The sequence below is a fragment of the Anabrus simplex genome, chromosome 10 (genome assembly GCF_040414725.1).
Source record: "Anabrus simplex isolate iqAnaSimp1 chromosome 10, ASM4041472v1, whole genome shotgun sequence".
Taxonomy (NCBI): domain Eukaryota; kingdom Metazoa; phylum Arthropoda; class Insecta; order Orthoptera; family Tettigoniidae; genus Anabrus; species Anabrus simplex.
The window spans coordinates 51,394,818-51,420,880 of NC_090274.1; the positions used below are offsets into that span (position 1 = coordinate 51,394,818).

Genomic DNA, 26,063 nt, shown 5'->3' on the forward strand with positions numbered 1-26,063 from the left:
GGACTGGGTGAAGTGCGTTTGGCAACGTCGCCCAGGAGCTTTGTTACAAAAACAAAACATGCTTGTGTTGGACATTTACCAAGGACATACAACCTATGCCGTGAAAGACACGAGGAAAGGAAAAACCAATCTTGCGATAATTCCCGGAGGACTCTATTCTACAGCCGTTGGATGTGCGTGTGAACCAGCCTTCCAAAACTGCAATGAAACAGTTTTAGACCGAATGCATGTCTGATGGCGATCACGCGTTAACACCAACCGGGCGAGTGAAGAGGCCTGAAGTGGGACTAATATGCAGCTGGATCAAGACCGCTCGGGCGTGCATTCCCAAAGATCTAGCGTCCAAAAGCTTTAAGAAATGTGGAATTTTAAATTCAGTGGACGGTAGCGAGGACGACTATTTGTGAAAAGATGCCAGCAACGGAAGTTCCCATGGTGAAACTTCAGATGACGACTGAATTTTGAATGATCTGAGTATTGGACAGATTTATGATTTTAGTGACTATTTTATTCCTTGTAAGCAGTTTGAATTTATATTTGAGGTATACAGTATTTGAAGAAAATTAAGTAAGTATGCAAGTTATTTGATTTTTTTCCTTATTGCCATCTCACAGTCAAAGAGGAGAATTACTTTTTTTGGTCACATAATGAGGATGGATAACAGCAGATTAACAAAACAAGTGTTTAACCATGTTTACAAGAGCAAGAATGGCAACAAGTGGATCCAAGGAGTAAAAAAAAGGTATGACAGATTGAAATAACATAATACACGACAGAACAACTTTCAGAAGATTGCTACAAAATTTCAAGAGTTTCCAGGAGAAGGAATAGAGGAAAGGTAATAACATCTGGACACAAGAGAGGAAGAAACAGCAAAGTGAAAGGATGAACTATTGGAAAAAGAAGAAAAAGATTAAGACGAATGCACAGGGTTACTTTCCGTGGTCCTCAGATGGCCAAAATTGAAGAAAGAAGAAGGAAAAGAAAATGACATGGAAAGCATGGAAAACATATAAGACTGAAGAAATGTGGAGGCAAAGAATTTGACCAAGAAGGTAGTGGAGGAAAAGCTGGGTCTTATTCACACAGAAATTGAGAGATGATATGCAGGGCAGCAAGAATTTGACCAAGAAGGTAGTGGAGGAAAAGCTGGGTCTTATTCACACAGAAATTGAGAGATGATATGCAGGGCAGCAAGAAATTACTGTATGGTACTTTAACAAACAAAAAAGGGAGATCAAGTTAACACCAGATTTGTGAAGGAAGAAGGCAGCATAATATGAAGGTAATCCCAAAACTAAGTTCCCTATTTTTTACACCTTGAACATTTAGTTCTTTTTCTACATAGCAATTTCGGTCAATGCATTTTTGTAGACGCTGTGACAGTTTTTGTATGCCCATGTCATACCAGCTTGCCGCCATGCTGTTCAGGAAGTTGTGAACCTCAACTTTCACCTTGTCTGTGCTGAATCGCTTTCCAGCCAAATGTTCTTTCAACTTAAGGAACAAGCGATAGTCACCGGGCGCCAAGTCGGGACTATAAGGTAAAGTGAAATGCCCAGGTTTCGTCACCCATGACAATAGAGTCCAAAAAGTTGTCCTGTTCGGCTGCAAAGCATCAAAGAAATGCGCAGGAAGAATCAACTCGCTGCCGCATGTGATCTTCAGTCAGCATGCGTGGCACCCATCTTGCGCACACCTTCTGGTATTTCAACTTTTCCGTTAAAGTTCTGTGAGCGGCACTTTGGGAAACCTCAGGAACCAAAGAACAGACATCATCCAGGGTGATCCGCTGATCTTCACGCATGATTTGCTCAACCTTCACAACTGTATGGAAATTGATTGTCTCCCACACCTTTGTTCGTCGTGAATTTCAGTCTGACCGGCTGCAAACTCTCTACACTACTTACAAACATTTGACATCCATGCACGACTTGCAATGCACTTCTGTCAATTGGCGATGGATTTCAATCGGTTCAGTACCTTTTGCGTTCAAAAACGCAGTAACTACGTGCACTTCGCGGTAACATCCAACGGGGGCTCCATTCTCAACAGCTGCCAAGCCAAGACTTAGTGCCTCAGTGCGGCGTCTGCATGTTTATATGTGAGCGCGGGAAACACTCTTCACAATATTGTGACCAACAGCCACACGAACAGAGTTCTGTGTTTATAAAAAAATAGACCTTATTTTTGGGATTACCCTCGTATTAACAAAGTCAGAAGAAATATGAAATAGATGGAGAGAGAACATGAGAACTATTGACAGTCATGCAATGGACAACCAGGAAAGGAAATTAGTTGAAGAAAGATAAAGAAATTACAATGAGTGAAATTGAAATGGTAGTAAGAAAGATGAATGGAAAAACTGCCAGAATAGATGAAATTTCAGTGGAGATGGTAAAGGCAACTGGTGTGTAGGCCTGCGGTGGACATACTGAGTTCTCAGGATTGTCTGGGAGAATAAGGAGGTCCCTGAGGATTGGCAAAAGTGAATAATCACCCCAATTTTCAAGAAAGGCGATAAGAAAGAACTGAAGAACTACAGGGGAATTACTCTGATATCCCATGTTGCTAAGATAATGGAGAGGATACTGGGAAGTAGGATAAGGTTGAGGGTTGAAAATCAAATACAGGAAAATCATTTTGGTTTCAGAAGTGGAAGGTGAACAATACAGCCCATTTTCATCGAGACAACTAATGGAAAAGCAATGGGAGTATGGGAATGACATGGTGATGACATCCATTGACATTGAAAAGGCATATGACAAGTGTCCGCAGGACTAAAGTTTGGGACAGTCTGGTGCAAAAAAGAATTGGACAGGGATTAATAAAAATGATCATGGCAATGTACAAGGAATGATGTTGCATGCAAACAAGTTGGCAGGTCAATTTGGTTCAAGGTTACTAGTGGGCTGAGAGAGGGAAGTGTTCTATCACCAATCCTGTTTACAATAGCAATGGATGACAAGAGAACAGTAAAAGCAACATATGGGGAAAGATTAATGAATATATTTGTAGACGATATGATTTGGGGAGAAGAGGAAATGAAGGTTCAAGAACAGTTGGATGTGGTGAATGGGAAGATCGAAGAATGTGGATTGAAAATAAGTGTAGGAAAGAGTAAAACTTTTTATGACTAGAGGGAAGAAAGAAGGAAAAGGTCAGATTAGACTTTCAGACAAGCCCCTGGAAGTTGTGGAGACGTTCAAATAACTGGGGAGTGAATTAATAGAGAATGCTCAACTGGATGCTGAGATTAGTAAGAGGATTCAAGCTGGGAGCTGTTGCTATCATAGTGTAAGAAATATGTTATGGGACAAAGATATGCCAATGGAAGCAAAGGAAACTATGTACAAGATTTATTACATACCCATAACTAACGGAGTAAAAACTTGGACAATGACGAAGGATGACAGTCTAATACAAACAGCTGAAATGAAGTTCTTGACGAGTATGATAGGGAAGACTATAAGAGAAAATAAGGAATGAGAAAATCCAGGAAGAAATTGGAGTGGAAAAAAATGAATGACAGAATAGTGGAGAGCCGATTAAGATTATTTGGGCACGTAAAGTGAATAAGTGATTAAAGAATGCCAAAAAAAGGAGATGGAAATGCAAATGTAAGGAAGGAGAGGTTGCGGACAACCACGATTGAGATGGAAGGACAATGCAACACAGTAATAAAAAAAGAAACCTGGACTGGGACAGTGATGGATGAGGAGTGGTGGAAAGACCAAAGAAAGTGGAGCGGAACCATATTTGCCCCTACCCGGCTACAGCTGGATAATGGGAAATGATATGAAACTGCCTCTTGTTCCAGAACCTCATCTTCCTGAGATATTTCTATTTCCCCATATGGAGGCTGCCAAAAAGACAAAGCTTATATAAAAAGTTGATTGACAACTGTAAGGGTCATGTAAAATATGTCTATAAATGATTGGTATACCACATTCAATATCCTACAGTACAGGGATAAAGCAGACATGGTGCCTCGGAAAAGGTTAGGGCGTCCCCCGCTAAAAGTGATGTGAAGCTCCGAGTGCTGAGGGAATTGCGGGAAGTGGGCAACCAGCACCAAACTACATCAAGATTGCGACAGTAAATATCCTGACACTGACAGGAAAGACAGAAGAACTGGTTGACTTCATGAAGAAAATATTAATAAAAACCTTATCAATAATTTTGAAACCCATGAGGAACTCCATTATAGGACAAAGATATAGCTATGAGTATAAATGATTTCCTGACTATTGTTAATGAGCCTTTGAGGGCTGCTAACCCAATGTCCTTAGTAAATTGGTTATCCAAATTTCCTTACAAAAGTTGTGAAATGCATGAGTAATGGTGCCTCTTGCTCCCACCATCAATCCTAAAACTTCTATGGAGTCCAGATGATATTTCTCAGCATAATATGGAATTATAGGTTCACATATATCATATTTCCCCTTGTGTACATCATGGGGTTGAGTACATTATGCCTCTGTTCTAATTGTGAGGTCTATTACGAACCATTACTTGAGCCCAGTGATATGACTATCATGTCAATCTGGTGGCTTGAGCCAGTCTGAGAATCATGTACCTCCTCAGACTATATATTGCTTTTCTCTTAGGGTTTCAGCAATTTTAGATCCTATACGATGTGAATTCCATAGTGTCATTAGATGGATATGTTCTTGCCATCTTTCTGCCTGATCTTTCCCTAGAAGTGGTTTTCCATCTGAGGTCTTAATATTCATACATGTAGTTTTCCTTTCTCAAAAAGTTTGATTTTCCTGCATCCTGCATCTACCTTTCCTAGGATCATACAACTTTCAACATCCTTTCACTTCTTTCAGCCATCCTTAGCTGTCCTGCCCTTTCTATCTATTTCATTCTTTATTCGCCTGTGTTCTTTTCTGCCCTCCTCATTTCTTACATTCTTGTACTTTCTTCGTTCGTCAATCAAGTCTAGTAGCTCCTCAGTTATCATCTGATTCTTAGTTTACTTTCCTTTCTTCCTAACCTTTCTTCAGCAGCTTTAATGATACTATTTACGACTGTCCATTCTCCCTCTATCATGTTTTTTTCAGCCTTTTCATTTAGTCCTTGTGCAACATGTTCTTTGAAACAATCCCCCACACTTTGCTTTCAACTTGTCTAGGTCCAATCTTGCATTCCTTCATTTTTTCAATTTCTTCAACTCCAGACCTCATTTCATGACTAAGTTTCGGTCTGAGTCCACGTTTGCTCCCAGGAATGTCTTTCAATACAACACCTGGTTTCTGAATCTCTGCCTAATCATAATGAAGTCTATATGATACATTTGAGTGCCTCCAGATCTCATCCACATATAAAGCCATCGTCAGTGGTGTTTGAACCAAGTATTAGCAAGGGCTAAATTGTGATTGGTGCAGAATTGAACCAGCCAGCTTCCTCCTTTCATTCCTTTGTCCCAGTCCAAATTCTCCGACTGCATTATCTTCTCTGCCTTGGCCTACCACTTAATTCCAGTCTGCCATCACAATTAGATTCTAGTCACCTTTTACATATTGTATTAAATCTGCTATCTCTTCATATATTCTCTCAATTTCTTCATCTGCTGAACTAGTAGGCATATAGACCTGCACTATTGAGGTGGGCATTGGTATGGTGTCTATCTTGACAACAATAATCTTTTCATTATGCCGGTCATAGTAGCTTACCTGCTGCCTTATTTTGTTATTCATTATATTAAACAAACTCCTGCATTTCTCCCCATTTCATTGTCTTAATTCTCTAGTCGCCTGACCAAAAATCCTGTTCTTCCTGCCAACGTACTTATACCAGCTATATCAAACTTTAGTTTATCCATCTCCCTTTTTAGATTTTCTAACCTACCACAACAATTCAAACTTCTAACATTCCACACTGACTCACAGAATCTCAATGATCTATCTTCGTGATGATATTTAAAGACTATAATTACAACAGAAATTCCAAACTAACACTAATCTGTATATATGAAAATTTTATTTCACACAAAAATATATATTTTTTTGAAAATTGTTTATGTAAATAAATATTTTGAACAAAAAAATGTTAATTGTTCTAATTTTTAAATTAAAAAACCTTTATTTCATATATTTTTTGTATTAATGGAAACTCAATCCGAATGGTTTTTGTAAACTTGTTACACGAATGACTAACCTTGACAGCACGTGCCGGCTTCCTTTGTTAAATAACTTTGTAGAATAATGAAATTCTGCTAGTATGACCATAATTACAATGAAAATTGCTTTTCACAAAAATATTACATTTAAAGCTCCATTTTCCTACTAGACTCCCAAACAATTTTTTTTTTGGGGGGGGGGGGGAAATGCTTTTAACTTTCACTCAATTCAAACTACTATAATAAAAAAATACTTTCCTACATACATACATACATTATCATTATAGACTGTTATGCCTTTCAGCGTTCAGTCTGCAAGCCTCTAAGAATTTACTAAACGTCGCCACAATCCTCGATTTGCAACTAGTGTTGTGGCCTCATTTAGTTCTATACCTCTTATCTTTAAATCGTTAGAAACAGAGTCTAACCATCGTCGTCTTGGTCTCCCTCTACTTCTCTTACCCTCCATAACAGAGTCCATTATTCTCCTAGGTAACCTATCCCCCTCCATTCGCCTCACATGACCCCACCACCGAAGCCGGTTTATGCGTACAGCTTCATCCATCGAGTTCATTCCTAAATTAGCCTTTATCTCCTCATTCCGAGTACCCTCCTGCCATTGTTCCCACCTGTTTGTACCGGCAATCATTCTTGCTACTTTCATGTCTGTTACTTCTAACTTATGAATAAGATATCCTGAGTCCACCCAGCTTTCGCTCCCGTAAAGCAAAGTTGGTCTGAAAACAGACCGATGTAAAGATAGTTTCGTCTGGGAGCTGACTTCCTTCTTACAGAATACTGCTGATCGCAACTGCGAGCTCACTGCATTAGCTTTACTACACCTTGATTCAATCTCGCTTACTATATTACCATCCTGGGAAAAAACACAACCTAAATACTTGAAATTATCGACCTGTTCTAGCTTTGTATCACCAATCTGACATTCAATTCTGTTGAATTTCTTACCTACTGACATCAATTTAGTCTTCGAGAGGCTAATTTTCATACCATACTCATTGCACCTATTTTCAAGATCTAAGATGTTAGACTGCAGGCTTTCGGCACAGTCTGCCATTAAGACCAAGTCGTCAGCATAGGCCAAACTATTTACTACATTTCCACCTAACTGAATCCCTCCCTGCCATTTTATACCTTTCAGCATATGATCCATGTAAACTACAAACAGCAAAGGTGAAAGATTACAGCCTTGTCTAACTCCTGTAAGTACCCTGAACCAAGAACTCATTCTACCATCAATTCTCACTGAAGCCCAATTGACAACATAAATGCCTTTGATTGATTTTAATAATCTACCTTTAATTCCATAGTCCCCCAGTATAGCGAACATCTTTTCCCTCGGTACCCTGTCATATGCTTTCTCTAGATCTACGAAACATAAACACAACTTCCTATTCCTCTCGTAGCATTTTTCAATTACTTGGCGCATACTGAAAATCTGATCCTGACAGCCTCTCTGTGGTCTGAAACCACATTGGTTTTCATCCAACTTCCTCTCAACGACTGATCGCACCCTCCCTTCCAAGATGCCAGTGAATACTTTGCCTGGTATACTAATCAATGAGATACCTCGATAGTTATTGCAATCCTTCCTGTTCCCTTGCTTATAGATAGGTGCAATTACTGCTTTTGTCCAATCTGAAGGTACCTTACCAACACTCCACGCTAATTTTACTACTCTATGAAGCCATTTCATCCCTGCCTTCCCACTATACTTCACCATTTCAGGTCTAATTTCATCTATTCCTGCTGCCTTATGACAATGGAGTTTATTTACTATCCTTTCCACTTCCTCAAGCATAATTTCACCAACATCATTTTCCTCCTCCCCATGAGCTTGACTGTTTGCAACACCACCATGATGATTTCCTTTTACATTAAGAAGATGTTCAAAATATTCCCTCCACCTCTCCAGTGATTCCCTGGGATCTATTATGAGTTCACCTGAATTACTCAAAACACTGTTCATTTCCTTTTTCCCTCCCTTCCTAAGATTCTTTATTACTGTCCAGAAAGGTTTCCCTGCTGCTTGACCTAGCCTTTCCAGGTTATTACCAAAATCTTCCCATGACTTCTTTTTGGATTCAACAACTATTTGTTTCGCTCTGTTTCTTTCATCTACGTACAAATCCCTGTCTGCCTCGGCCCTTGTTTGGAGCCATTTCTGATAAGCCTTCTTTTTACGTTTACAGGCTGCTCTCACTTCATTCCACCAAGATGTTCGCCTTTTCCCATCTTTACACACAGTTGTTCCTAGACATTCCCTTGCAGTTTCTACTACAGCATCCCTGTATGACACCCATTCACTTTCTATATCCTGAACCTGCTTACTGTCTACTGTTCGAAACTTCTCACTAATCATATCCATGTACTTCTGTCTAATTTCCTCGTCCTGGAGATTTTCTACCCTTATTCGTTTGCAGACAGATTTCACTTTCTCTACCCTAGGCCTAGAGATAGTTCACTACAGATCAGATAGTGGTCTGTATCATCGAAAAATCCCCGAAAAACTCGTACATTCCTAAAAGATTTCCTGAATTGAAAGTCTGTTAAGATATAGTCTATTATGGATCTGGTACCCCTAGCCTCCCATGTGTAGCGGTGAATAGCCTTATGCTTGAAGAATGTATTCGTAACAGCTAAACCCATACTAGCACAGAAGTCCAGCAAACGCTTCCCATTCCCATTAGCTTCCATATCTTCCCCACATTTACCAATCACCCTTTCGTATCCTTCAGTTCTATTCCCAACTCTCGCATTGAAATCGCCCATTAGCACTATTCTATCCTTGCTGTTGACCCTGACCACAATGTTACTCAATGCTTCATAAAACTTGTCAACTTCATCCTCATCTGCACCCTCACATGGTGAATACAGACACAATCCTTGTCCTAATTCCTCCCACTGACAAATCTACCCACATCATTCGCTCATTTACGTGCCTAACAGAAACTATGTTGCGTGCAATGGTATTCCTGATAAAGAGACCTACCCCAGACTCTGCCCTTCCCTTTCTAACACCCGTCAAGTACACTTTATAATCTCCTATCTCTTCCTCCTTATCTCCCCTTACCCGAATATCACTTACTCCTAGCACATCCAGATGCATCCTCTTTGCTGACTCAGCCAGTTCTACCTTCTTTCTTCCATAAGCCCCATTAATATTGATAGCTCCCCATCGAATTCCATTTCGTTCGCCAAGTTGTTTCCAAGGAGTCCCTCGCCTGTCAAATGGGAGTGGGACTCCATTACTCCCATAGGTCCGAGGCTTGCTTAAAGTGTTCTGAGCTCGGTAAATTCATGAAGCAGGATGCTGCCCTACTTGCACATAGTCCAAGTGAGGATCTCTCCTCTGACGGGTTATGGACCACCGGTGAATTGTATAGTCCTAACGCCTGAGCGCAAGGAAGGCCACGACTCAGAATATGTCCGAGATGCCCACTCCCATTCCATAGCAACTGGTATCCCGACTCTCAGGACCACTTACTACGCCACTCAGCCGTTGCCCATGGTTCACGAACTAGGACGTGACTACAGTAACCCACAAACATGAAGCTTGTTGCAACCTTAATAATTACAAAGGAATCACACAGCCAATGGTGGAGAAACAAAGGACTTCTGTATTGCTAGTTACCTAGCAAGTGAGAAAAGGTCATCCTCATGTCTATCTAGCACATCTGTATTGGAACCCAAAATTTTGTTACACAACAGTAGCTGTAATTGTAGTTGTACTTGTGAATATTCCACTATAAAGAAAAGCAGCTCGATTTGTTCTGGATGATTTCCGACAAAAGAGTAGCGTTGCAAAAATGTTACAAAGTATGTGCTGGGAAGACTTGGGAGAAAGGAGACTAGATGCTCGACTAAGTGGTATGTTCCAAGCTGTCAGTGGAGAGATGGCGTGGTAGGACATCAGGAGATGAATAAGTTTGAGTTGTGTCTTTAAAAGTTGGAATTTAAGAGGACAAATTGGGGCAAATATTCATTTATAGGAAGGGGAGTTAGGGATTGGAATAACTTACCAAGGGAGATGTTCAATAAATTTCCTATTTCTTTACAGTCATTTAAGAAAAGGCTAGGAAAACAACAGATAGGGAATCTGCCACCTGAGCGACTGCCCTAAATGCAGGTCAGTAGTGACTGACTATGCCTTGTACAACAGGGAGGAGATATTGTGGATTTTAATTTCCCACCCCCACTCAGAGGGAGTACATTCCTAAGGAAGAGAAACCCAATATAACATATCAGAATGCAGCCTCGAACAAATTCTGTTATACTAAATGCACATTCCTCGGATGCAATTGTAGCTGGAACACAGAAGTGGGAAGTGTATTTTCGCGAGTCTGAGATGCATGCAAGCTCGTGATCCTCATTCCGCTCTACTGGAGCCCCAGTGGTTAGAAAATGATAAACTCGTCGATGCTGTGATTGACCTTGTGCTGATGAGTTAATTTGTTTACAGTAATAAACTGTCAACTATAACATTTCAAACTCATTACATACAAAGAGGTATGTTTTCTTCATCAAAACTTATGCCTAGGGTCCGGATGTTTATGACTTAACATTCTTTATATTATTTCCATGGAAAATACAAGTTAAGCATGATTTTATCTACGGTGACTATAATTATGTTCCTTGAAAATTGCATAATTTTAAAGTAATATTTTGGCTCTTAATGTTTATGTCATTTTCTGGTATTTTTTTAATATTACAGTCCTATTTCTCCATGAATGTTCGTATTTGTCATATTTTTGTCTTTCCATTCCATTTTCACATACCTGCTGGCAATCGTCTCAAAGACTGATTTGTCACACCACCTAATTTTTGTCTAATTTCTTACAATTTATCTTTGTTAGAAATATATATTTATGTGAATTAGGAGGGTAACCTGTATAAAAAAGAGACAGATACGTTGAAAGCAACAGAAAGGTGAGCCTCAATTGAACTCTTAATGATTTGACATTTCAAATATGCCCCAATAACATCTGCGATACTGAGCGGTCTTTTCCCCGTTACAAGTCAACATTGGTTGAAAATACATTGTACCTATTTGAAAACTTATGTGATTCTTTCTGATCACCCATCAAAATGAGACATTTCATTCTGTGTTGAAAGGGAATCCCTCGTAAGGTCTGATGCAATGTGATGCACGCGATGCAGTATTCTTCAGTCACTGTCTTTGGCAAGTTTGATCGTTTTATTTAGTACGGGTAGTCAGTATTAAGTGAAGTGTAAAGTGATTGTGATTGATGATATAACAGTAAAGTATCTCATTTGCAGCAATATGTTGTTGATTTTTAGAGGAATTTCTACAAGTAACAGCAAAAGTAACTGCAAAAATGTGGGAAACGTATGTGCAGAACACCAATCGCAGTCTTGCAGCATCTAGCAGGAAACACAAGGGGCAGTCAAATGAAAACCAAACACCCGCTACGACGTGACCATGGAATGGTTTTACTCAAAAGTCGTTACCAAAAGCATTAATCCATTTATCTCACCGGGAGATGAGACTATCAATTCCAGTTTTGTAGAAAGAGGTAGGTATTTTTTGTTTTTGAAAAATCCCATTAAGGGGGGTGAAAAAAGGGGGAGAAAGGGTTGATCACCTTTTATGAGGAGACTTCTATCTCAAGAACTGAAGAGGTTACAGACATGAAAATTGGTATTTGAAATCTCCTTTGAAAATAAATACGTATTTTTGTATTTTCGGATAATCCGATGAATAGGGAGTGAATTTTTTAAAAAGACCTTCTCTGCAAATTATCTCAGACACATAACATATTACAGATTTGATAACTGGTATTTAGAATTTCCTGTAACAGTAAAGAATCAATTTTTTTTTTGGAAAATCCATTTGAAGGGGATCTGAAAAAGGGGGTTAATTTTTAAAATTAGTGTATCTTCAGTATATCTCAGAAACTTTAACATGTTGCAGACATGAAAATTGGCATTTGGAATCTCCTGTAAAAGTAAGGAAATCTGTATTTTTTTGGGTGATTCATGGTGTGGGTTACTGTAGTCACGTCCTAGTTCGTGAACCATAGGCAACAGCTGAGTGGCCTAGTAAGTGGTCCTGAGAGTCAGGATACCAGTTGCTATGGAATGAGAGTGGGCATCTCCGACATATTCTGAGTCATGGCCCTCCTTGTGCTCAGGCGGCTAGGACCACCGGTGGTGCATAACCCGTTAGAGGAGAGATCCTCACTTGGACTATGTTTAAGTAGAGTAGCATTCTGCTTCTATGCCTTTGCTGGTGAGATGTAGTGTTTACAGTGCACTATGTCTTCTGGTATGGGCTATATCAAATTTGTTACTTTTCATTGACCAGTCTCAGTCTCATCCTTGGCTTTGACAATATGAAAGTGACTGAGGTACGAGTGATGTTAGTAATACCATTGCTTATGCAGCCAGTCCCTGTTATGAATGGTGTGAAAATATCACTCAAAGGGTCAGTTGGTGCATGCATTTCAGTGGGCTTGGCAGACTGATATGTAATAGCAACGGCTGGCTCGGTGAGGAAAGCAACGGAAAACTACCTCACTCATTCCCCTAGTGCGCCTCACGCCTAGCGTATTTATGACAGCTGTTGGCGGAGCTGCAGAGGATCAAACCAGCCTTAGGACTGAATACTCAACATACAACAGCATCCTGCTTCATGAATTTACATTTTAAGCAAGCCTCAGACCTATGGGAGTAACGGAGTTCCACTCCCATTTGACAGGCAAGGGACTCCTTGGAAACAACTTGGCAAACGAAATGGAATTCGATGGGGAGCTATCAATATTATAGAACTGAGGCCACAGCACTAGTTGCAAATAGGATTGTGGTGACGTTTGGAAAGAAGTGAAGAAGTTTAATTATTCTTATGAGTATACATTTATCTCAAAAACTGAAGGTGTTGCAAATGTAGACATGGAAACTGGTATTTGGAATCTTCTTTTAAAATAATGAAACACATATTTTTTTGTTTTCGGCAAATCCAGTTAAGGGCTGAAAAGAATTGGAAAAACGGGTGAATTTTTAAGATGAGTACCGGTATATCTACATTATATTTCAAAAAGTTAACATGTTAGAGACAAGAAACTTGGTATTTGGAAAGTCCTTTAAAAATACTGGAACATGCACCTTTTTGTTTTCAGAGAAGGCACTTAGCAGGGGGTGAAGTGAAAAGTAGTTGAATAATTTTTTTTTTATGAGGATACTTATATCTAAAAAATTAAAGATGTAACAGACGTGAAAATTGGTATTTGGAATCTCGTTTAAAAATTAAGAAACTTGTATTTTTGTTTTCGGAAAATACACTTAGATGGGGATGGGAGAAGAACCGATCAAGTGGTTGAATTCTTTTAATGGGGATAAAAGTAAACTCTTGTCCTCATCCCGAGGTAGTGCAGCTCTTTTCAGGCACACCCCTATTGGAGGTGAGCTGCTTGTACCATTTGAACCACATACCAGCCCTCCTGCCATTCTTAAATTTCTGGCAGTACTGGGAATCGAACCCGGGCCCCCAAGGACGGCAGCTAATAACACTAACCGTTACGCTACAGAGGCGGACATGGGGATAATTATGTATATCTCAGAAACTGAAGACATTACAGATGTTGGAATAGGTATTTGGAATCTCCTTTAAAAATAAAGGAACATGTATTTATTTTTTTGACTTGAGAAAAGACTGTTTCTCACATGTACAGTTCTGTGTTGCATGGTCATCTTAGCCCCAAAAGTGAAATACCACAAACATGGTTTACAAAATTTCTGGGGTAAATGAAACTCAATTTTTGGGTGAGTTTTTATACAGTACTGTAGGAATTTTCAGATAATGTCTTAGTACAATGCCGAGGAATGATACCTTTGATCAAATTACGAAATCCACACGAGCGAAGCCGCGGGTAATTGCTAGTTTTATATATGTACATATATCCATAGCTTAGAAAGAGCCTCCGCGGATCAGGCGGCAGCGTGACGGCCTCTCACTGCTGGGTTCCGTGGTTCAAATCCCAGTCTCTCCATGTGAGACTTGTGCTGAACAAAGCAGAGGCAGGACAGGTTTTTCTCTGGGTACTCTGGTTTTCCCTGTCATCTTTCATTCCAGCAACACTCTCCATTATTTCATTTCACCTGCCATTCATTAAACATTGCTCAAGTGCAACAGGCTTCGGCAGCTGGCACAATTCCTATCCTTGCCGCTACATTGGGGCTTCATTCAATCCATCCCTGAATGGTTGAATGACAAAACAGGCTGTGGATTTTCATTCATTCACAGCTTAGAAATGTTATAAAGTACACAAATTGTAGAACACGTAATGAATCAACATTAAGAAACTTATGTCTGTGCATGTTACGAAGAAATTTTAGGGAAGATCGGAGCAGAATGTGAACATTAAAAAAAAATACAGGTAAGAATAGACGAATCACGAGACTGTAGTGGAAGAAAAGTGGGAAACATTGAGGTAGGTGTGCTACAAAATAAAGAAACCGTTTCAAAGAGGTGCCTTCTATTAACATGTAGAGAACTATCAGCACTGGATCATGTAACAATTGAATCTTTGCAGTTATGGCCAAATGGGGTGAAATTTGAAAATGTTTTACTCTGTATTATGGACGCTGTTCCACATATGAAGGCAGTAGAAGGCCTCTCTGCAAGCTTTCCCAATACGATATATGCAACTTGTATAGTGCATGGTTTACACATAACAGGTAAGTTAAATGGCTGGTGTTTTACCAATTTAAATCTCATATGTTTTGGATTTGGTATCATGATTACAGTAGGCCACCAGAAATGTTTTATAATGTATATAACATCATATGCTTTTCCATATTGGATTTAAGGCTATGTTAAATGGTTGACGACCCAACTGTCGGGTCGAAACAGTAGTTTCGAAAATAAATTGGTATTCATTAGGTGGGACCAAAACTTTTGCTATAGATGCTGCTCATCTAAGACGAAGCACAGCACCTGTACCAAAAGATTTCCACAGATAACCAATGTCAAATAAATGTAGGAGGGTGGAGCGACATTTGCACTAACTTCGTCACTTTCCCAAACAGTTCTTGTTAGAGGCTGATTTTTTTTCTTTCTGAAAGCACCAATAAGAATTTATTTTTTCAGAGCCAAAAATCCAGATCTTGCACTTCTGCCTAGACCCATTGGGGGAAGGGTGTTAGAAGCAGTATACAAACAATTTTGAAAATTTTAAATCAGTGATAGATGAACTATAATACTAACAATGACACTTCATCAATCAAAACCCCCTGTGGGTGAGGAGAGACACACACTAATATACCCATGATATCCCCTGCCTGTCTTAAGAGGCAACTAAAAGGAGTGACCAAGAGATGATGGAATTAGAACCATGAAACTACTTTTGACTAGTACCATTACAGGAGGAACACAACAAGTCGACGTTACTTGCGATTAGTACCATCGTGTGCATTCTACTGAGGCGGGGAAGTGGATATTCTGCTGCAGAGACTAGCATCTAGTGGGAATAGGTGCCAAGCGTGCCGCTCGAATGGGTTGGTTCCACTGTGTTCAAAATGGGTCTGTAATGCCAGTGAGCAGTATCGCCATGCGAGGAACACCATGGGTCTGAGTTGCTTGCAAGTACTACTCTTAGGTGAGGAACACCACAAGTTTTTTTTGCTAGGGGCTTTAAGTCGCACTGACACAGATACGTCTTATGGTGACGATGGGATAGGATAGGCCTAGGAGTTGGAAGGAATCAGCCATGGCCTTAATTAAGGTACAGCCCCAGCATTTGCCTGGTATGAAAATGGGAAACCACGGAAAACCATCTTCAGGGCTGCCAACAGTGGGAAACACCATGAGTTTATGTTACCTGCAATTAGTACTATGAGGGTTTGATGACCTGGAAATTGGACCCCTTTGGATAACAAGCATCATGCCAAAATAAGGCATTGTCAATTGGATCCACCGTTGGATTCATGGTCTTTCTGATCATTTTAGATTCTAGTCAGTGGATATATTTTGAAGTTTTCATTATAGTTTCATTTCGTTGCACTTTCTAGCATTAGGGACTGATGACCTAGCTGTTAGGCCCATTTAAACAATCCTCATCAACATCAATTGAAATTCCACTTGCTTAAAGACAGTACATTAGAAAATTAATTATATATCTTCAAATTTGAGTTTTTTTTTGTCTTCTTGCACAAAAAAAAATTAACATCAACCAACTTGTTAACCTACACAATGAGATGTATAACACTGAGGAAAACATTAATTCACTTAGAAGTCCTAAAGTGGAAGTTCTTGAACAGAAATTTAGTGTGTCTGAAAATAATTATGGATTCCACCGTGTGTAAGATAGCTGAAATTTTTGAAAGGCAAGAAGACACTGGTGAAACTGAAATACTGAGTGTCTGACATTCCTTTGATGAAATATGCAAGACGGTCCTTGTGATGTTGAAAGGTCTTTCACTCGGCATCAAGCATTGTTACGAGACAACTGACATCAGTTTGTGATGGAAAACCTGGAAAACATGTTCATACTTCATTGCAATAGCGAGCTCCTAATCCATCACTGCCTCAATTTGATTTGGCGAGTGATTTGTTTAACTTAAGTGTTTCACAAATTTGCAATACAGAAATAAAATGAAGAGTGACAAAATTATACTCCAGTTTTGGTCAAAAATAAGTGTGTACTGCCATCTTGTAGCTTAATTCAGACAATACCAGTACATATATGGTTCTAGACATGATACTGTATAGGCTTTTCAGCTTATGCCTTGTCAAGAAAATGAGGTGAAATTCTTTACATTTCAAAATCTCGACTGTCCACGAGAAAGGCTTCTTAAACAATGACTTTTTGAAATTTAGACGTTATAATAGAAGTGGAAATGGTACGTTCATTCGTCATCAGATGGCTGCACCTCCGGGGTGTTACAGTATTTTATCATATTAAGTTTCTTTTTAGGTTTTGAAAGTTTGAAAGTTCTCTAATATAATTTTCTTTCCGCAGAAAATTCCTTTAAATTAATTCTTGCTTCAGGGCATAGTTTTTGTGCCAACAATAACTGCCTCAATGGGTTAAAACAAGAACAAACTTGTTTATGTACCATATATTTAAAAAAAAACAAATTGGAAGAATATCCGTGGCATTAAAACTAAAAGAGCAACTTGTAAAAGTCAAAAGAGAGTAACACAAACCTGTTTCTGTACAGAGGAATCATTTCCCATTTCCCATCACAACTTGTTGCAGGTAACAGGTAAACAGCATAGAAAACTTGGAGACTATGGTGATTGAGCTTGTTGGGTATGGATGGTAAGTTTGTCGACACCAGGGCCTCTTCCAGTCTTCTCTGAGCTGCTTGTTCTACCAGAAATGGACAGAACTGAATGTTCCACCATCAATGTTCAGCATACCTAGCAAATACAAGAAACAACCAGTCAGTCACACCTATATAGCTGACTCAATACATGGCATGCAATAAGAAACTCTTCTCCCCCTAAAAAAAAAAAAAAAAGATCCAACTTCTAACAAAATATGAGAAAAGTTGTTCCAAAGAAAGGCTATGAAACCATAATCCTCAGACCAGTATACTACCTAAACAGTGCAGTCTGCATTTCATTCTACAAAATTAGGAACTCAGGGCAACAAACCCACAAAGAAAGATCAGGAAATTCTTGATCTTCACTATTCTCTCAACTAGAAATTCTCCAGAGGTGCACTTTCTGTTTATTTAATGTATCTGATAATGGAGCTATGCTCTATTCAATGCCAGAGAAACTTACCTCTAACAAGGGAAAGGATTGAACTGGGGAATCGTGGATCTTATGTAAATTTTGCATACGTTAAATGATTGCAAGCTGTCCACTTCATGGCCGTATCGACGAGTATAATCAACAAATTAAAGTATCGATTAGGTGGCTTTTTAGATTATTTCTTTTGCCTCAGGCAAATTTAAAAATACATTAACACACACAGAACATGTTTCGACCACTTAGTGGTCATCTTCAGCTGTATATAAATATCTTAGATGATAACATTTGGACAGTAAGCATATTAGATATTACAACTATGTCCCTTGGGATCCTAAAAACTATTGTTCTAGATGCTTTAAATGAAAAGGGAGTGGGGGGGGGGGGGGGGGGGGAGAGGTTGGGGGTAAGGAGATGTGTGAATGATACTTAAATTACAATTTGCGTCTACAATTGTGTTTAAAAACTTATATAATGAAGTACATATTTAAAATATTTAAGAGTCCATGGTGAAATACTTTTGTGATAACACTAGGTGGCATGAATAAAAAGTCAGTGTTTGTAACAATCTTCAGGCATTTGTGAGAAGAATACTTAATTAAAATTCATGTCTGCAGTGATGATAAACACCTTGTTTTCTAATAAACATACTTTAAAATATCCTAAAGCGTCTATTTTTTTAAAAACAATTGTGCTTGAATAAAAGTATGTCATTGTATACCAGTCTTCAGGTATTTATTTTTTATATTTTGTATTGAATAACTTCCTTCATTGGTGTTCTTATGGTTATGGTAAAAGGCTGTGTTGACTGCTCAACTTGCGAGAATTGCTCTTCGGATTGTGATAAAAGAATGTGTTGGCCGTTTGACTTGCTAAAATCCTGTGGTAGCTTCTGTTATATAAAACGACGATGTTCTGATTAGGGCAGCTTGTCTCACGATCTTATCTGGGAAATGTTTATTCCGCGCTACCTTGGGGAACTGCCTTCACGCACGACCTAGTGTAGGAGCGGTGTGACCATGTCATTTTATTCAATACAAAATATAAAGAATGAATACCTGAAGACTGGTATACAATGACAGACTTTTATTCAAGCACAAGTGTTTTTTTTTTTTTTAATAGACGCTTTAGGATATTTTAAAGTATGTTTATTAGAAAACAAGGTGTTTAATATCACTGCAGACGTGAATTTAAATTAAGTATTCTTCTCACAAATGCCTGAAGATTGTTACAAACACTGACTTTTTATTCATGCCACCTAATGTTATCACAAAAGTATTTCACCATGGACTCTTAAATATTTTAAATATGTACTTCATTATATAAGTTTTTAAACACAATTGTAGACGCAAATTGTAATTTAAGTATCATTCACACATCTCCTTACCCCCAACCTCTCCCCCCCCCCCCCCCACTCCCTTTTCATTTAAAGCATCTAGAACAATAGTTTTTAGGATCCCAAGGGACATAGTTGTAATATCTAATATGCTTACTGTCCAAATGTTATCATCTAAGATATTTATATACAGTTGAAGACGACCACTAAGTGGTCGAAACATGTTCTGTGTGTGTTAATGTATTTTTAAATTTGCCTGAGGCAAAAGAAATAAAGTATCGATTAGGTGGCTTTTTAGATTAATTTGTTGATTACGTTAAATGAGCCAAGAATAACACAATGGCCAAAACATTTCTTTAGGAAATTAACTCGTACGACCTACAGAAAGCATCAAAGTTCGCACCTATGAATTGGCGCACTTGCCTTCGCAGGACTGCAGATGGTGCTGGGTTCACTCATTGAGGGACCGAGCCACTGATCCTTTCTATTCTGTTAGTAACTGCGTGGCACGTCGCAAAAATGTCGTGCCATTAAGAGAAGTAATTTTTCACAACATGCTTTACATCGCACTGACAGATCAGCTGTGGCCTTAAGGTACAGCCTGGTATGAAAATGGGAAACCACAGAAAATGATCTTCAGGGCTGCCAACAGTGGGGCTCGAACCCACTATCTCCTGGATGCAAGCATATAGCTGTGCGCCTCTAACCGCATGGCCAACTCGCCCAGTGAGAAGTAATTTAAGTCAGTTTGACACGCATTGCATGTAAGCACTAAGTTAACCTGACATCTGAATACCAGTGATCTTGATCAACACCAAGAACTGTATCCTATTCCAGCCTCAATATATGTAATATTTGAAAATAACACCCTTAACCCCAAAACTGTACCATATGTATATACCTAATATTAAGTAATTTTAGAATAGTGGTATCGTGTTTATTTAATGGCATTCTTGTTTAGTTTTAATTTTAGTATTGTTTATTCTGTACAGTCGCTATTAAGTTCTCTAACAGCTGAAGATGACCTATTTATGGGTCGAAACCGGTACTGTTTTTATGTAAATTATTGACACTATGTAAAATAAAGTATTGATTAGGTGGAGAACTCATCCTTCATACTTGTAACTCATTCCTGGTTGCCAGAGTTTTGCCCCAGTGTGCTAAGTTGGGCTCATCAGTAGGTATCTAGCACATCTACCGAGATGCATGCCTAGTGCATACCGTGCAGGCTACTTGGAGCCACTGACAGTGGCAATGCACTATGAAAGACTTATTATGAAAAACTGATGCCTGCCTGGTCATCAGATATAGATGATTCCCATAGGGAAACTGAAATATTTGTCCCAAACAATTAAATTTATTTATAAATATGCAAATACATCAAAATTTGCCCTCTAGTAATGAGATTAGCATGGAATGTTAGCCAGGTACCTTCTGATTGGATGAAAGCAGTAACCGCACCTGTCTATGAACAAGGAAACAGGAAGTATGACTTTCGAGGTATTTCATTGATCAGTATACCCACTACCAAGGTCGACAGCTGCAGACGCCAAAGTATGGCTAGTATCCAGGAGATAGTGAGCTCGATCCTCACTGTTGGCAGTCCTGAAGATCATTTTCCATGGTTTCCCACTTTCACACCAGGCAAATTTCTGGGGCTGTACCTTAATTAAGGGGACAGTTTGGAGATAAGAAATAATTTGGTCATTTTGGCAAAAACAAATTTATGGCTGAAATTGAAAGGATTGGGTTTCCTCTTTCTTTTCACGGAGATATTTAGTTGAATTCTAACAGATTATCACTTTAATAATGCTTTGCCAGTCTGCAACAGCAAAATGGGCTGCTCTGCTTTCATTTTCCCTCGAATTATAATTTTACATATTATTCCCATTTTTCTCTCATAATATTATGCTAAATGTAAATTTGTTTGATATATGTACCACGGTTTTATTAGGAAACCTGTGAATGGAATTTTTGTTGCAGAATTTTTTTAAATAGTAGGGGTCTTTAAATCCAAAATAGAACTTTTTTTTTGTGATTGGCTTTACGTTGCACCGACACAGATAGGTCTTATGGTGATGATGGGACAGGAAAGGACCAGGACTGGGAAGGAAGTGGCCGTGGCCTTAAGGTACAGCCCCAGCATTTGCCTGGTGTGAAAATGGGAAACCACAGAAAACCATCTTCAGAGCTGCCAACAGTGGGGTTCGAACCCACTATCTCCCGAATACTGGATACTGGCCGCACTTAAGCGACTACAGCTATCGAGCTCCGTAACGTAAAATATTACACAAATTTTAGTACAATATATCTCCTGACATAAATTGGGCACAGAAAAATTAATACACAGTGCTTTTTAAAGAAGTACATAATTACAAATCTTCATTATCTCAAATTTCATGAAAAAAATTATAAACACTTCAAAAATATTTTCATTCTTTTTTCGGAAAACTATTAAAACACGTTCCCTGCTGCAGTGAATTTTGTTGATTTTACGTTGTATCAGCCCGATGTCTTAATTGATGTGAAGGCTTCATGCCTAAAAAGTGCACGTGAACGTTCTCGTAAATTTGATCTACGGAAGACAAATAGGCTGATAACTACTCCAATAAATAAAAGTCTTAGAACTTATATTCGCTTACATAGAGCAATGTAAAATGGAACAGGTTATACGATATATTAAAAGGGTGGTACTCTTTGTATTAAACAACAACCTGCCATCTGAGGGCAGCAACACTGTAGGCTCCATTCACCATAATCATCCTCAAAAGATAAGTTAAACAATATGAACACAGGATAACCTGAAGTGATATTAAAAAACTACCTTCGGGTCACCAGTGGGCCAATCAAAACTAGCATCATGGCTCAATGCTTTACTTCAACAGGAAGACGATGTTGCCATTACTTACAGTATCAGAAATATGCAACCAGGACGTAGTTGCTGTGTTTACTTAGCAATTTTAAGAAATTCATGCTAACGGTACAGCAACGTGCTTCGGGACACACAGTGACCCAGACTGCAAGGGGTGTGTTAGTTGTATGTGAAATGTTCGTGATATCCCTACTTTTCTTTAGGTAACATTCCCCATAAAGTTTCGTGAAAATCCATGTATTAAGTAAAAATCTGTATCTGCAGACTGTCCCTTCAAGGTTACAACCACTTCCCACTCCTAGCCCTTTCCTGTCCCATCATCGCCATAAAACCTATCTGCGTCGCTGAGATGTAAAGCAACTTGCAAAAAAAAAAAAAAAAAGCCAGGCAAGGTTTCCAGTGACATTTTTTACTTTTTCCTGGAAAGGGGTTCAGAAAGCTGGATGAAAACCAATGTAGTTTCAGATCACAGATGAGCCACATGCAGGAGGTAGCTGTAACATGCTCTGACATAAATCAGTTGTGTTTAGGTTTCATATATCTATAGAGCGCTACATCAGGCGTTAGCCATACCGAGGTTTGTAGGCCATCCAGAAATTAAGCTCCCCTATTTCTTTTCTTATAAACTTGTTTAGCCAGGAAATATGAGCATGCGCAACAGATCTATGATGCAATCATATACCACCCATTATCAGCAGCGCAGCAGCAGTGGCGTGATGGCTCAAACACTGGGGATGGCACAGGAGGAGGGATAAACGGGGGAAGACCTGAGAGATCAATCCAGATGAGCCTGGGCAAACACACTACAGACTTTCAAGCTGAAGTGATAGCTATCACATGTCTTTAAGAAAATCTGAAAATGAACTAGAGGAATAAGAACATTTTCACGGACAGCCAAGTGGCCATTACGGCACTAGCAGTCCGGATAATATCCAGAATTGTCTGGTATTGCCGTTCACTTCTCCTGAAGCTCTCAAAGTACAACATTGTCAAAATATGGGTACCAGGAATGCAGGTATAGAAAGAAATGAAAAGGCAGATAACCTGGCCAGGAAGGGGGCAGAAACATATTTTGTATGCCCAGAACCTGTATGCAGATTAACTATGGACAAGCCCGACACTACATAGGAAAATGGGTACAAAAGAAAATGGAAAACTGGAAAAATACTCCAGGATGCAGGCTTGCAAAGGAACTGATAAAAGGACCAAACAAGAAGCATACTAAAGAACTGTTCAAACTTAGCAGAGAAAATATAAGATGGGTAGTAGGAACGTTGACAGGACACTGCCATCTGAAAAAACACCTGGAGTAGTACGAGACAATATATATAGGAAATGCAATGAAGCAGAGGAATCAGCTGAACACTTACTTTTCAAATGTGAGGCACTGGGTAGAATGGGACTCGATACTCTAGGACTACCAGGTGAAGAGAGGAAAAAATCCAAGACCCAATAAGAACAACCTGCAGCTTTGTTAAGGGAACAGGTATATCTAGGTGGGAATGAAGGAAAAACATGGTAGCAAAAGATCTTAGAGGTCGATGCTAATTAGGAACTAATATTTAGACGCCCCATGAAGAAAATAAGCAGTTGTGTGAAAAGGTGGCTTGTATTATCTCTCCCACCACCTGCAAAGTTTGTGATAAAGTTTCTATGGAAATTGCATCTCAAGAAATTAGTGTCCTGTGAACATTTATTACACAGGGACTAACAGCCGAAGATGATTGTCACACATGGGTTCCATTCCCAGGCCACAGACTTCTACGACATGTGAATACAAAAGTTGACCCCACGATATGACAAGAGTCAATTCTGGCGGTGATTACGTCGAAAATTGGGTCCAACATTGCTGTATCTGGTGCCAATGAAGTTTTTCATGCAACTTTGTCTTTTTTTTTTTAAATAGGTAAACCTATTTTCTGGATGGCCCTCGTATTATGGGATTATGAGTAAATTATTACATGTAATCAAAGAAATTTATGTTGATTGGGCTACAACAAGAAGTGATGGTAGAACGAGTTCTTGGTTCAAGGTACTTACAAGGGTTAGACTATGTTTAAAAGGGGCCTAACTGCCAGGTCATCAGCCCCCTAATGCTAAGAAGTGCAATGAAATGAAATGATCCACTGACTAAAATATAAAACAAATGATGAAAAAATGACCAGGAATCCAAAACAATCAGTGGATCAAATTCACAAAGCCTCATATTCTGGTGGGATATTTGTTGTCCAAAGGCATTCAAAATCCAGGTCACCGACACCTCAATAGTTCTAATCACTTGTAAAGCAGAACCATGCTGCTCTTCGCAGTGGAACTAATCACAGGCGTCTGTATTCCCATGCTGTTCCTCACATAGTGGAACTAATCGCAGGACACGTATACGCTTGGTGTCTCGCCTGGTGGTACTAATGCAAACTCACGGTGCACCACACATCATACCACCCACAGGCAACACAGACGCATGGTGTTTGTTCCTCACATAATGGGACTAATTACACGTAGTCTCATGGTTCTAATTTCATCATCCCTTGGTTGCCCCTTTTAGTCACTTCTTACGACAGGCAGGGCATACCATGGATGTATTCGTCTGCATCCCCCACCCACATGGGGTTGTGCGTTTGGTCCGCCAGAGCCATTTTATTTTGCTCAATTCCACCGGCAAGCTGGTTAGGACCCTCCCCCATCCACCACATAGGAGTATCACCTCTCCCCTTGCTCTGACGTTCGTGGACAGGGGTTAGATAAGGCTGTAATCTTTCACCTTTGTTTTTAGTTTAAATGGATCATCTACTGAAATACCAAGTTGCAGAAAATTATTCATTTAAGTGGAAATTTAGAAAGCTGTCTGGCTTATACCAACAACTTTATCTTCACTGAAAGCTTGGAATCTAACATCTTGGAATTTGATACAATCAGGTGGGAACATGCAGGAGGGTAGTCATTTCCTTCTTGCTCTATGTAGCCAGCACACTCAGCCCCTCCCAATCTGCTGACAATGCCAGGTCCACAGCTCCACAATGAGAGCGGCAAATCCAGCAAAAAACACTGCCTATCGTGTGAAAATCTGACTTCTACCAAAAATTTTCTAGAGAGGTTTCCGTGCTTGCACAGATAGCCCAACTCTTTAAAATGCTCAGTACTATGTACCTGTTGAACAACTATTATACAGACTGGAATTATGTAAGTCATATCCGTTCTTCCATGTCGAACTACCCAAGACTAACAAGTGCGCACAAACTTACAAACACTGAAAAAAAGAGTCTAGTAAAAAACAACATCTCTAAACCTGCCCCGAATACAAATACAAAGTATTTTAATAGTTAAAGGCGCCTACCATCTAGGTCATCGGACCCTAATTGTACGAAATAAGACTAAATGTATAGACAATTTAAAATACCAACATTCACTGACGTGAATTCAAAACTTGATTATAAAGAACAATGATTATGAATTCAAAACAATTACTGGATCTCACCCACACTAACCCACCTTCCCCTAAAAAAAATTTAAAAAAAATTGTAATACTGACCAGGGGCTGTTTCCAAAGCACAATCCTGAATCAATGATGCTTGTTGTCTAAAGGAATCCAAAATCCAGGTCAACGACCCCTCAATAGTACTTATCGCTAGTAAACTAGAACCATGGTAGTTCACATGTAGCGGTACTAATCACAAGTAACAGAAGAGACTCGCGTTGTTCCCCACATCGTGATCCTATTCGCTGGAAATTTACTACGCATAGCGTAACGCAGACCTATGGTCTTACGCACATAATGATGCCACTCATAGGCAATGCACACCCATGGCATTCCTTAGACAGTGGGTACTTCACAGGCAACATAGACCCATGATGTCTCACATACTGGTACTAATCACAGGCAACATAGACCCACAGTGTTATATAGTGGTACTAATCACAGGCAACGCCCAGACCCGTGCTGTTCCTCAGAACGCAGACCCAAGATATCCACAACCAGATGATTAAGCATCCC

General features: G+C 39.3%; 1 long non-coding RNA gene across 1 annotated transcript in view; it reads right to left on the reverse strand.

Moving 5' to 3' along the window:
* LOC136881754 (uncharacterized) overlaps nt 1–26,063 on the reverse strand; it is a 55,290-nt gene that overhangs the window by 15,246 nt on the left and 13,981 nt on the right. Inside the window, exon 2 of the long non-coding RNA XR_010861039.2 lies at nt 17,313–17,528. This is a non-coding gene — a long non-coding RNA (uncharacterized lncRNA). The remainder of the gene's footprint in view (nt 1–17,312; nt 17,529–26,063) is intronic.